The sequence below is a fragment of the Tyto alba genome, unplaced genomic scaffold, assembly GCF_018691265.1.
Source record: "Tyto alba isolate M040663 unplaced genomic scaffold, T.alba_DEE_v4.0 Super-Scaffold_2, whole genome shotgun sequence".
In the NCBI taxonomy this organism is placed as follows: Eukaryota; Metazoa; Chordata; class Aves; order Strigiformes; family Tytonidae; genus Tyto; species Tyto alba.
The window spans coordinates 24,882,574-24,895,497 of record NW_024881282.1 but is presented as its reverse complement, the minus strand read 5'-3'; the positions used below and the strand labels follow the sequence as shown (position 1 = coordinate 24,895,497).

At 41.3% G+C, this 12,924-nt stretch overlaps 1 protein-coding gene across 3 annotated transcripts in view; it reads left to right on the top strand.

Moving 5' to 3' along the window:
• STARD13 (StAR related lipid transfer domain containing 13) overlaps positions 1-12,924 on the top strand; it is a 256,899-nt gene that overhangs the window by 202,529 nt on the left and 41,446 nt on the right. The window lies entirely within an intron of this gene.

Below are 12,924 nucleotides of genomic sequence, written 5' to 3'. Positions count from 1 at the left end.
AGGCAGCTTATAGCAATTGGCTTTGGCTTGGAGTTGCAGAAAGATTAATGAAAGCCCCATCTCTGTTCCCAAAATCAAATTAAGCCAATGGAGCATCACAGCTATAATTTTCACCTTTTGGCAGCGTTGCCTTCCCTGCACATCCTCCAGTGGAGTCCAGGCTGGTTTGTTTGGGTTATTGTTCGTCTTTAAAGATGGAGCTCTACCAGAAATTAAGGAACTGTAATTTTCACCATGTACACTATACATAATTTTCAATAAATGTACATAATTCTCATTCATGTACACCAGTGCGGTCCCTTAGTAGTAAGTGAGCTTTCAGAGCATAACGCTGTGGCCACAGGATACCGTGGGTCTTGCGTTTCTAACTACTGTTACGGTATAAAAAAAATACTGCAAAATACAGCCCATCTCCTAAATCAAAATACTTTTATCACGTGTACAGTTTTAGCCAGTGGTTTCAGAGTAACATGTGGACTTTTAGGATGGTTATTTAAAATCTTTAACTTCCATTTTCCTGATATTTCATTGTCAGATTTAGGATTCTCCTTTTGAAAACTGAGCCAGGTGTTTTTACAGTAAAATCTGTAGGAGAGACCATCCTTTGTAGGCAGCTGCCTGCTTTCTGCTTCTATTTCTGTCTGGAGAAGAACTTATCATACTTCTGGCATATCAGAGGCTAGACCCTGCCAAAATCTGGAAGTGAAGTAAACCATCAAAATATGTCAGATTCTTAAAAGTGCAGACGAAGGTCAAGTCCAGAAAAAGGCTAGACTTGGAAAATAAGTACTTTGCCTTTTCCTTCAAAGTATACACGACCAGTTTTCAGTCTTTGTGTTTATCTGTATATCCCATTACTGTCGCACTGGACAGCCAATATTGGCTCATGTTCTAGAGCACACCACATTCATTCTCCTGGCCTTGAGGGGGCATAAAGCCAGAGCAGCCCCTGGGTCCTGCTCTTCATGGAGCACATCTAGAGGTGGGGAAGGGCCTGGAGCTGACCCCAGAGGCGGCACAGCTGCCGGCGGGGAGCTTGCGGCAGAAGCAGGTCTGGGTGTCCCTGGGGATGGCTCCCATCTCGCGCTGGAGGTGACGCCTGAAGGAGGGAGGTGTCCTCACACACTCCTTCTGGGCAAGGGCAGCTGCTGTTGTTCAGGGACTTATTTTCCCAAAGACTGACTGGAAATTTTGCCTGACAAATTGAATCTCAGGCCTCGAGATTTTGAATAGCAGCCATCTCTCATCTCTTCTTTAAACAGGGTATTTTAATACTCTGCAGAATTACAGAGTGAGGCATGCTGCCCTCCATCTCCTTAATCCTCTGTAAATTTACTTCTAACTGCTCCTGCCAAAATACAGTATGGCACTTGCACAGCACATGCTTCTTCAGTGGTAAGCACAAAGCGGCTTCTGTTCAGATGGAATATGTTGCAAGCCCATGAGTGACACATTGTGAGTTCTGAAGATTATGAAACATACTCTGAAACTAAGCAAGCCATAAACACTTCATTTTTCAGAAATAGTCACATTACTTCTGTCATTCTGCTTGGCAAATGGATGTACACAGACCTTGGTGCATCCACGTAGCACACGTTGAACAAGCACCAAGTGCTAAACCAGTGGCGTGCCAGCAGCGCTGCAGAGTTGAGATGAAATATTTCAAGTATGCACTTGAACACTCTTCTCGGATTTTATAAAAACCCATGATCTTTATTCGTTCATTTTTACTTCACTAGCCTTTCTCTTGGACTAAACTGACCTCAAACTATAGCGTGGTGTTATATTCACTGGTCTCCTGGTGAATGCTCTCTAAATGGTCAGGAATCAGGTTGTGGCTTAGGACAACTCGTAACTTCAAGTAGGAAATATTTGCTGGAAGGGCAAGTGTCTTGTGTCTATTTATGGCCAAATGCTCCTGTGAAATAAATAAGTCTTAGAGATCAGTCAAGGGCTGGACCAAATCCTTCCTAGCGCCAAAAAAACTCTCCTGTTTGATATCCAGGCCACCTGACTGTTGAAGTCCTAAAGGAAGGAAGACCACCTCATGCAAGGTAGCTATTTAGTCCTCATGTACTTGAAGCATATTTTTGAGCATAGTACGCACTTTAGCATATGGAGTCTCACAATTCGCCTTCCTAAGAAAGGAAGAACATTTTTTTTGCTTTTTTAACTGAAGTGTGTTAAGTGGTGTGTCTCATTTCCCACCAAAAGTCTAGCTGAGCATGGAATTAGTCATTTACTTTCCAAATATCTAGCTGGTAGCACTGTCTAGTGACCAAATCATCTTTGCCCACAGTCAGGCAAGTAATGATTCAGATGAGTGGGAATGTGCTCTCCAGCAAACAAAGCAAAGGGACTCTGTCTGTGAGATGGCAACTGAAATGTCCAACTGATTTCCCATCAACTATTACAAGATTAAGAAATAGTTGAAATTCATCCAGCAAGTCTGAAAATGCCAGGGACTCTATTTCACTGACATTTCCAGAGCCAACCCTTCCGTATTCTCTCCCGTTACCCAGCTAGAGACACTGACATGAAAAGAGTAGGTTTGTGCCTCAATAGCTTTGGTATCTCCTGCTGTCTACCCCACAGACCACCTCTCCGGTGCTGACAGGGAGCAGGCACTGGTAGGTCTCCAGCCTTCCTGTTGTCTTCTTCCAGGGTAATGTATGCCACATAGCTGAAGGGCAGACTCCCGCTTTATAGAGTGATAACTGCAAACATCTAACTTACCTAAGCTCTTTCATGCTATTTGATAAAAGAGCAATTTATGTCTTCCCTGCTTGCAGCTAAAAATAACAGTAAAAAACTGTAGAGTGTTGTTAGTCCTGGGTGGTGTACTAATTAGTTCTTTGCTAACTCTGCTTTATTGCTGGCAATGATTAGTGTCAAGTAATTACAGGGTTACTATGAATCTGGCTTCCATTTGTTCTGTGGTGTAACAAGAGTAAGGAAATGAGAAGTGTCAGTACTATGGATACCTGGTGTTATTTCTGCCATAGCAGAATTTTGTATTATAAGGAACAGTTATTTTGTGCAATCGTTTTAATAGCTGGAAACAGATCTAGGTGAGTTGCAGAATGGAAAACCAGTATTTTCACTACATTAAAAGTCTGTTCTCTACTTGAAGGAGCACATAAAACCCCCACAGCCTTCTATAAAAAAAAGGTATGGAAAGGAAACTAGAGACTTCAGCCAAAATGCTAAAAATAATAACTATACCAACAGAGCCAAGTTGTCTGTTCCTTCCTCCCTCCACTATGAACGAATAAATGTTTATGTACAGCTATCATGTAGGAACTGCTTTAGCTTGGTTTTTGCATGTTGCTCTGCAGCCATATGGACTGCAGCTTTCATTGCAAAGGTGACCGAACAAAAAAAAATCCAATGATTTGTGTGAAGAAAAATCCTGGAAGTATTTTAGTTCAGAAATCCAAAACATTTCAGTTCATTGGTAAAACTGTTTGCTATGTAATCTTCCTTCTGGGTTTTTGAAGTGCATTTAAATGTGTATGTGCCAATCTGTATAGAAAATGTCTGCAGCCACCTGGTAGTAGAAGGCAGGATCGGGTGAATCAAAATCAAAGGTGCTTGAGGAGGCATGTAAGAGCTAAGTAATTCAGACATCTTTGAAGATCTTCACCCTACCAATTAGGAAATTTAAATATCCTTAAAATTTTGGCCTTTGAGTTGACCACTTTGATACTGAAAGTTATCTGTATCTATTCAGTAAAATTAAACAATTTCCATCATGATGGATGATGGAAACCATCTGAACAGCTGGCTGAACAGTAGCTCCACTGCTGCTGTAAAAAAAGAACTTTTAATTTGACTTTCTCACACTTAGTACTGGTTTTTAGAGAAGTGTTTAGAAGGCACTTTTCTAAAAAGGGGTGCCTTTGTGAAGACAGAGTGAAGAAAGATTTTCTTTTTTTAGTAAGCAAGTAATTGTTTCCTTTAATCCCTTTGTTTTTCTCATGACTCTATAAAGATCAGTATACAGGCATGTAATTAGTGGCTCTGGACTAGATCACACTGAAACGCACACTCGTGTGACCTCACTGTTTTTACAGCACTGCACAGTCAAAAGTAAAGGGTAAAATTTAGTTCACAATAACATCTTTACGCAAGGATATGCTGTTTCTTCAATCACTGAAATAACTTTAAAAAGCAGTAGAACCATCAAACAACGGAGGCTGTCTGGTACAACCCCTGCTCATCAGAGCCAGCTTATCACATCACATCTGGCACTGACATAGGATCAATAAAACTCCAAAAAGGAAGATGGACCAGGTTCCAAATATCCAGCTAAAGAAAAAAAAAATTCTGCTTAGTATTAATTTACTGATTTTTCATTTCCTCATACAGTTGTAAGAAGACATCCTGGTAGCTCTCATTAGTAATACTCTTGTAGTAAGTAGCAGCTGGGAAAAAACATTAAACAGATATAAGCGTTTGACCGTAGAATCATAGAATTATTGAGGTTGGGAAAGACCTTTAAGATCAAGTCCAACTGTTAACGTAACATTGTCAAGTCCACCACTAAACTATGTCCCTAAGCACCACGCCTACACATCTTTTAAATATCCCCAGCAATGGTGACTCAACCACATACCTGGGCAGCCTGCTCGAATGTCTGACAACCCTTTCAGTGAAGGAATTTTTCCTAATATCCAATCTAAACCTCCCCTGGTGCAACTTGAGGCCATTTCCTCTTGTCCTATCACTTGTTACTTGGGAGAAGAGACTGACACCCACCTCGCTACAACCTCCTTTCGGGTAGTTGTAGGGAGCGATAAGGTCTCCCCTCAGCCTCCGTTTCTCCAGACTAAACAATCCACTTCCCCTAGCTGCTCCTCACAGGACTTTTGCTCTGGATCCTTCACCAGCTTCACTGCCCTTCTTGGGACACACTCCAGCACCTCAATGTCTTTCTTGCAGTGAGGGGCCCAAAACTGAACACAGGGTTCAAGGTGCAGCCTCACCAGTGCCAAGTACAGGGGGACGATCCCTTCCTTAGCCCTGCTGGCCACACTAGTTCTGACACAAGCCAGGATGCTGGTGGCCTTCTTGGCCACCCGGGCACACTGACAGCTCATTCTCAGCCGGCTGCCCACCAACACCCCCAGGTCCTTTCCCACCAGGCAGCTTTCCAGCCACTCTGCCCCAAGCCCGGAGCATTGCGTGGGGTTGTTGTGACCCAAGTGCAGGAACCATCACTGAGCCTTGTTGAACCTCATACTATTGGCCTCGGCCCATCATCCAGCCTGTCCAGATCCCTCTGTAGAGCCTTCCTTCCCTCGAGCAGATCAACACTCCCACCCAACTTGGTGTCACCTACCAACTTAGTGAGGGTGCACTCAATCCCCTCATCCAGATCATGGATAACAGAACTGGCCCCAAATACTGAGCCTTGAGGAACACCACTTGTGACTGGCCACCAACTGGATTTAACTCTATTCGCCACAACTCTTTGGGTCTGGACGTCCAGCCAGATGTTTAATCTCAGAAATAATAACAAAAAAGTAGATATCCACAGATTATGTTAACATTTATTTTATAAATGATTTTTCATCACAGTCTTGAGGCATGGTGAAATGTTAATAATGTTGATATACTTCACTGCTAATAATTATGATATGGTTGTTAATCAGAAAAGGTCATCTGGGTTTGTAGGTACAGCTCTTGCCCATACTTTCAGGATAATGCCAGCTCTCCTGTTAATGGCTTGTATGTAGATGACAACTTCCAATCTGTGTGAACAAGTGATATTCTGCTGTTTGGAGTTCAGTTTTTTCAGAAGAAATACACAGGATGTTTCTCAATAAGCAACTTCATGGAAAGAGCTAAGGAAACACTGGGATCTAAAGGCATTATAGTATCATTCAGCTGATAACAGTAGATAATACTGATAACATCAGGTGGGAGCTGAGCACTTTGCATTGCATTCACTGTGCACAAGCCATGGATTCGGACCTCTGTGTGGAATATTTGAACTCTTCTGTATGTGCTGTATCTTAACAATGTTTCTTGCACTACAAATTACTCATCTCACACAGAATTCCAAAAGAAAGTGCTTTAATCTTAATTTATGATAAAAAAGAACTGAGAAGTCTTTTTTATTAATACATCAAAGCATTATCTCCAAGGGGAGTTAGTTCCATATTAATGTTCAATGTTTAATATAAATTCACAGCATGAAGACCACCTCGGATGGGTAGAGATTCTCTGATGTGTATCTGATTGCCCACATGTAATTTGAACATCTACAACACATGAAGGGTATAATCAAGGAATAATTAATATGTTGATAAGGAATTGCGTTTTGTTCTACTTATCTGCATAATTCAGAGAGAAAGTTTACGATGACAACATCTATCTTTTGGGGTATTGTTTACATTTTCACTCAAATTATAAGATGAAGCATTCTCCTGCATTCCACAGTGCCTTTCATCTGATGAGCTCCAATTACTGTCTGGCCAATTAACTTCATTACCGCACACATGCAAACCACCTTGGGTATTGTGGAAAAACTAAGCGACGCGTTGAAGTCTGAAACTTGACCTCCAGTTTAGGACACTGTGCTTGAAAACCCTGACTTCCAGAGACATTAATCTCTGTCTTTAATTGGAGTTATGAGTACCCATGAGAGCTGAAACTAATGCTCAGACCAGCACTACATCCTCCTGGGAGCCCTCTGAATGTCAGGCCACTCCAGAGACCGTGTGCATCTTGTGTGCTGCTTGAATTCAAGCCATCTGCACATCTCCCCTAGCCTTTCAAGACATGACATTTTTCAAAACTTTGCAAGGACAGAGGGTGGCTGCAAGCTGCATGTGGTGGGGTCCATCTACTGCATCCAAATTCAAATCAGATCTCAAGGGCAGAGTACCAGACAAAACACTTTGTGCAATTTATGTGCACTGAAGAAACATACCTTGTGTACAGATTGAAGAATTTACTGCTCATGTAATTAAAGTATTAGCAATCTAATCAAAGATTTAGTCCAGGTGCAAAGGTAAGAACACTTATAATTCCAAGTATAGTTATGGCAAGTTTCCTGTAGTGGTACAGTCGGAATTGATACATTGGCTATACATCTCCCTGGTGTTATGCTTACTCTTCCTATGACTCTCTGGGTCCTAAAATCAATGGAGCTAGTCTTCCTCAAGAAGAAAAGGGGTGTAGAGGAGCTTACAGCAAGTCTTCATCTGAAATCCTCCGCTAGGAGAAGTACGATGTTGCTGGTGGAGATATTTTCCTCCTCACTGTTGGGTCAGTTTAGGGTTGTTTTTACACATTTCCTGAAATAGTCACAGAATCACAGAATGGTTGAGGTAGGAGGGCACATCTGGAGATCATCTTGTCCAAACCCCCTGCTCAAGCAAGGCCACCTAGAGCTGGCTGCCTGGGACCATGTCCAGATGGCTTTTGAATATCTCCAAAGACAAAAACGACACCACCTCGCAGAGCAACACGTGCCAGTGCTCGGTCACCCTCACCGTAAAAAAGTGTTTCCTGATGTTCAGATGGAGCCTCCTGTGTTTCAGTGTGTGCCCATTGCCTGTCACTGGGACCACTGAGAAGGTCCTGGGTTTGCCCTCTTTGTACCCTTCCTTCAGATATTTGCACACATGGATGAGATTTCTCCTCAGGCTGAACAGTCCCAGATCTCTCAGCCTCTCCTCATCTGTCAGATGCTCCAGTCCCTTAATCATCTTCTTAGCCCTGTGCTGGACTCACTAGGGTAAATCTGTATCTTCCTTTTACTGGGGAGCCCAGAACTTGACCCAGCACACCATATGTGGCCTCACCAGTGCTGAGAAGAAGGGAAGGACCACCTCCCTTGTCCTGCTGGCTACACTCCTTGCCAGAAGGGCACATTGCTGCCTCATTCAAGCTGGTGTCCATCAGGCCCCCAGGTCCTTTTCTGCAAAGCTGCTTTACAGCCTGTGGGCCACTCACTTGCTCTTTCACTCTTGAAAAATAGGGATTCAATAGAAGATATATAACATTAATACATTACATGAATATATAACAGGAACATACAAGATGAACAGGTATATATAGCTACAATGTTTCAATGACTGCTTATTAATAATATCTATTAGTTATGGAACTATCAATAGTGCATTGTAAAAACAGCTTTATAACATATCTGGCTGGCAAGTGAGCATACACTTGAAGGTTTTCTAAATACCAACTGGACTCAGCATTTCCCTTTTCAGCATAAGCTCAGCAGCTATTTTGAACCTCAGGCCACAGTCTGATCCATAATACATAGAAGTTTGGATGCCACCTAGATTTCTTAAGTTGGGAACCCAAAAGCAAAAACTCATAAAAGAGGAGTCTGTTTTCAAAATTTGGCCCATAGTGCTTCTGTAAGTAACCAGAAGCTTTGGAATAGATTCCAAGGGATGGGATTGTTACCCCATCTCTACCTATCTGATAATGTTCCTTCCACACTAAAAATGCAACATATTTTATATTAGAGCCCTTAAAGACTGACATTTTCCAGACCTTTATCCAGACACATTTTTCAGTGGACATACAGTGCTCATGTATCAAAGCTCTGATAATTCTCAAGTCAGCAGTGCTCAGCTTTTGAATGGCAGGCCAAATAGGTGGGAAGGGCAGCATGGTACTGAAGAATGGGTGGGTGGTGCTCCGTCCTCTGAGTCTCTGCTGAGTCTGTGCTGGGGGTTGTCAGAAGGCAAGAAAAAGAATATAAATCCTAATGGAGAAGAGGGAGGATGTGAAGGGAACCAAGCTCTTAATCACTTCTACCCATTAGCAATACCAGAGTATTTTTCCTAAGACTAAAAGGAGGAGAGCCTGGTGTCCTTGTCAGCTCCCAATATATATATATTATTTGAATTTTATCTATCTCATAAATCTTGTTAGTAGTTTCAGCTGGGTAAAGTATTCTCCTTGTTTCTTGTCATAAACTGCTGCAGCGTTCTTTTATGCAGCTGCCACATTTCATCCTAATGCAGCTGCATTTCACCCAGGAATGAAGTGATCCCTATATATAACTTTCACATCAGTTTTTATAACCATTTAAAGCGCCTCAAGATGAGATGTGGGTTGCAAGCTATTGTTTTATTAGTGTCATCACGAAGTGCTGCATTGTACAAATCAATTTTAAGCTAAGAAGAAAAGTGGTTTCAAAGTGATACTTGAAGACAGGAAGAGATTTTGGGGGCTAGGAGGGATTTAAAATCTTGGGTTTGGAATTTAGGAGGAAGATGGCAAAAAAAAAAGGAAGCACACTAGCACGGAGTGGGATTGTATAAACCGAGCAGACATGTGGGACAGTGGGTAGCAAAGATGTCAGAGAAATTAATGGCAGAGAGTTAATTTTAAGTGACTTCAGAGTGGAAGACACAGAAAGAACAAGAGAAAGGGAAACCAGCAGTAAATACAAATGATCGTGATGATAAGCAGCAACCAGAGACATTGAGAGGACACTCAAAGGAAGACCTGAATCTCTTTTTTTTATCACTTAGCTGAGCCATACAACATGTGTATGACTTTTCAGCATCAGTTGGCACAACTAAATGTCTTTGCTGTGTTATTAATATTATGTCCGAGACTTTCAAGTGTTAAGGCAACTTGGTGTCCAAATCTCATTGCATTCTCATGTTTAGGTGTCTGATTGTCCTGAACACCCTGTACCTCAGCGGAGGGAGTTACTTAGAAGTCTACACAATGGGAGAATTCCCTGGGGAACAGATTTTTGCCAAAAGCTCTTAGAGACAGGGATGGCAGCCTGGAAGGGTGGGTAATTACTCTGAATTGGGAGTCACTCAGGTTATTTCTTGCTCCTGAGGTTTTTTATGTGTCCCTGTGTCCCTGCTGGCTTGTGCTGGCTGCTTCAACGGGCCCTGAGAGTCACCTCCCAGCTTGAAGAGTTTATGGAGTATAGCACATTGTACAACAGTCTCCCCTACACTGCAAACTGTTAGTGTTTTCCCTGTTGTTGCAGTGCTATTTGCATAGCTATCTTTATGTTATTAGCATGAGGGAAAACATTGTGTTGTATACCTAGTTCTGATGACATCTAGATGTAAAAAATATTAATACAGACACTGTTCCCAGACCTAAGTTTTCATGCCTGATGAACCTGCTATAAATCTCAGGCCTACCAGTTTTACCCAGTATCCCATTAATTTTGGAAAGGAAATCAGCAAAATCCTTTCACCCAGAGGGGACCTAGGTTCCTAACTCCTTGCTGGAATAACATACCTTCCTTCTTGGGAAATTCAGTCCTGCTCAAGATAAAAGGCTGATGAGAAGTGTACCAGTGGGGCTGTGTGGAGTTTGGTTGTAGTAGGGAACAAAACAATTGCTGTAGTGGTCAAAAGAAGCATTTGATATAGTCCCAGACTGTGTCTGCACAATAGAAATGTCAGTAGCTCAGAAGTAAAAGCTATATAAGGGGTCATCTAACCAGGAAAAAGGAATGTCATAACACTGTCTTTGGTTTCTTTTATTCCATTCTGGAGAATCCTCTTCCAAATCTGTGGTGGTAGCAGTGAGTAGTCAACTTAGTTTTGAGCCCACTCATCTCCTGACCCCGGTGTCCTTTGGCAATTAATTTTATGGATTGTATGAAAAAAAAAAAAAAAAAACAACAACTATCAGTTCAGATCACCTTCCTTCTTTTTCATTCCTCCCTTTTCATTAATCGCCCTGTCCTTGTGCAGCAAGGTAGAGTGAACAGAAGTTCCCAACTTCCTATTTTTGTATTACCCCTGATTTTGTACCTTTTTATCATAACCCTTCCTTATTCATCTGCTCTCTAAGGTAAACAGTCCCAATCTTTTAATCTCAGCATATGAGATTGTTTCTCATATCCATAAATAATCATGCTTCTTACTTTCAACCCTTCTAAGAAGTCAGACCATGAATGGACATCATCTGACTGTTATTCACCAGGTATGAAGAATTACACATAAAGGAACTACGCATGAGCTTGAAAGGATCTTTTTCTATTGACATTTGAATTATATTCAGCCACAGTAGTTTAAAAGGTCCATATTTTATTGTATTATTACTACTACCACAATATTCTGCAAAAGCTTAAGGTCTATTAAAATAACACTTTGACAGCTTTATTTGTTCCTCGCTTGCAAAGCATAACCTGGCCTCTAATAGTAATTATATGGCATGATATAAAATAATACCAATGAAATTCCACTTTTGAAAACCTTATTATCAAGATTTATTGAAGACTATGCACCATAGTGTAGTAAAATCATATAAATTCATGGTATGCTTATGTTTTATTTTATTTATGATATATTTGTACTATAAATGGTAATTTTATGGATGCATGGTGCAGTTACCTTTGCGTTATTATTGGAATTCTTCTGGAAAAGTCCTACAGAGTGGAAGGGAATGGAGTAAACCATCAGTCCTGTACCTAAAAGCATTCCCTCAAATGGAGTTCTCAGGAAATTATGCTAAAAGCCTAAATAATTTCAGAGATGCTGATATCCTTTGCACAAAAATTAATGTCATCCTATAAATAAAACTTCAGAATTTTCCCTTTTAAATAATTCTGGTGGGTACAGTGCGACATAAAAAGTTACATACAATTGCATCTGTCTTTATTAAATTGCATGGTACTTTTTCCTTAGGGATGCGAGAAGTTTTGTACGTTTCCATGATCTACACCAACCTGCTTTCAGTAGTGAAGCAAGATGATAATCTAGTAGTTAAGGTATTCACCTGCTCCTTGCAAGCTATAGATGTGAGCCTCTCTTTTGCTGTGAATTTCTTACCTGACCTTTGAAAGTCATCTTTTTTCATATTTACAAACGTTTTCCTGCTCTTTACAATTTAACACCTTTACTCTCCTGTAGTCTAATTGCTTAGCTCCAAAGTAACTTTGCAAATGCCATTCAGTGGAAACCTGTCAGTCTTTAGTGTTGCAGAGTAGCTGAGTGACAACGGAGCAATGAGTTTAGGTGTCAGAAATTTGGGATTTGGTCTGTCCAGACCAGATTCCTAAGGGTATTAGTAGCTGAAGGGTGACATATTTTTACGGGCAGTTAAAGAGAGTCAGGCGCCTAATTCCCACCAACCTTATTTCTAACCTGCTTATGTACTCCTGAAGTGCCTTAAATCCCCGTCTGTAAAATAAGAACTGAACTTTCCTACAGATCCCATCTCCCCTCATGAGTGCTATTCTGGGAGGACATCAGGGTGGTGACACGGTTTGTTGGTGACATGGCAGGTGTATGGGGCACAAGGGATGCATCAAGACCAGCAAGGCAAGGATGAAGCTCTCCCACACAGTGTCCACAGCTGCCTTGAGAATGTCTCAGGTTTAAGACACGATCAGTATTTCCTCCCCAGGAGTATTCTCTGGTTCACCTTTCACAGAGGTCCAAAGCAGCTCTTGAGAGTAGAAGGTGTTATTAAACTCAGGGTTGAGCTGAGACTACAAACTGACCCTAAAATGCCAGGCAGATGTTGTTCTGGAAGATGCAGTATAAACTCTGTCACCCCAACAGTTTTCCTCCTCTTGAAGGAGAGAGTAAGGCAAGCACCAAAAATTAAATGTAAAGCATAGTACCAGACTAACCACCTGCAAAACCTGTGAGCTGTAACTAAGCTGTTATTCTGCTCCCAAACAATGCTTGCAAGAGTGAGACCTCTTCTACCTAACAAACCAGCTTGGGATGGCCACTGGAGCTCACTGATGCAGCTGCACAGTAAAATTCACTCCTTTCCAATGACTTGAATAACAATTTTCTCTAACACTCCCGGATATTTTATCTTAAGTCTAGTAAATTAGATTTAAGTGGTGAGCAATGCAGGGGGAATAAAAAAGTGAGCATAAACAGTGATTTGTTACAGATGAATAATAAAGGTTATCACATAAAGTTGACATAAACGCAATAGGTAGGA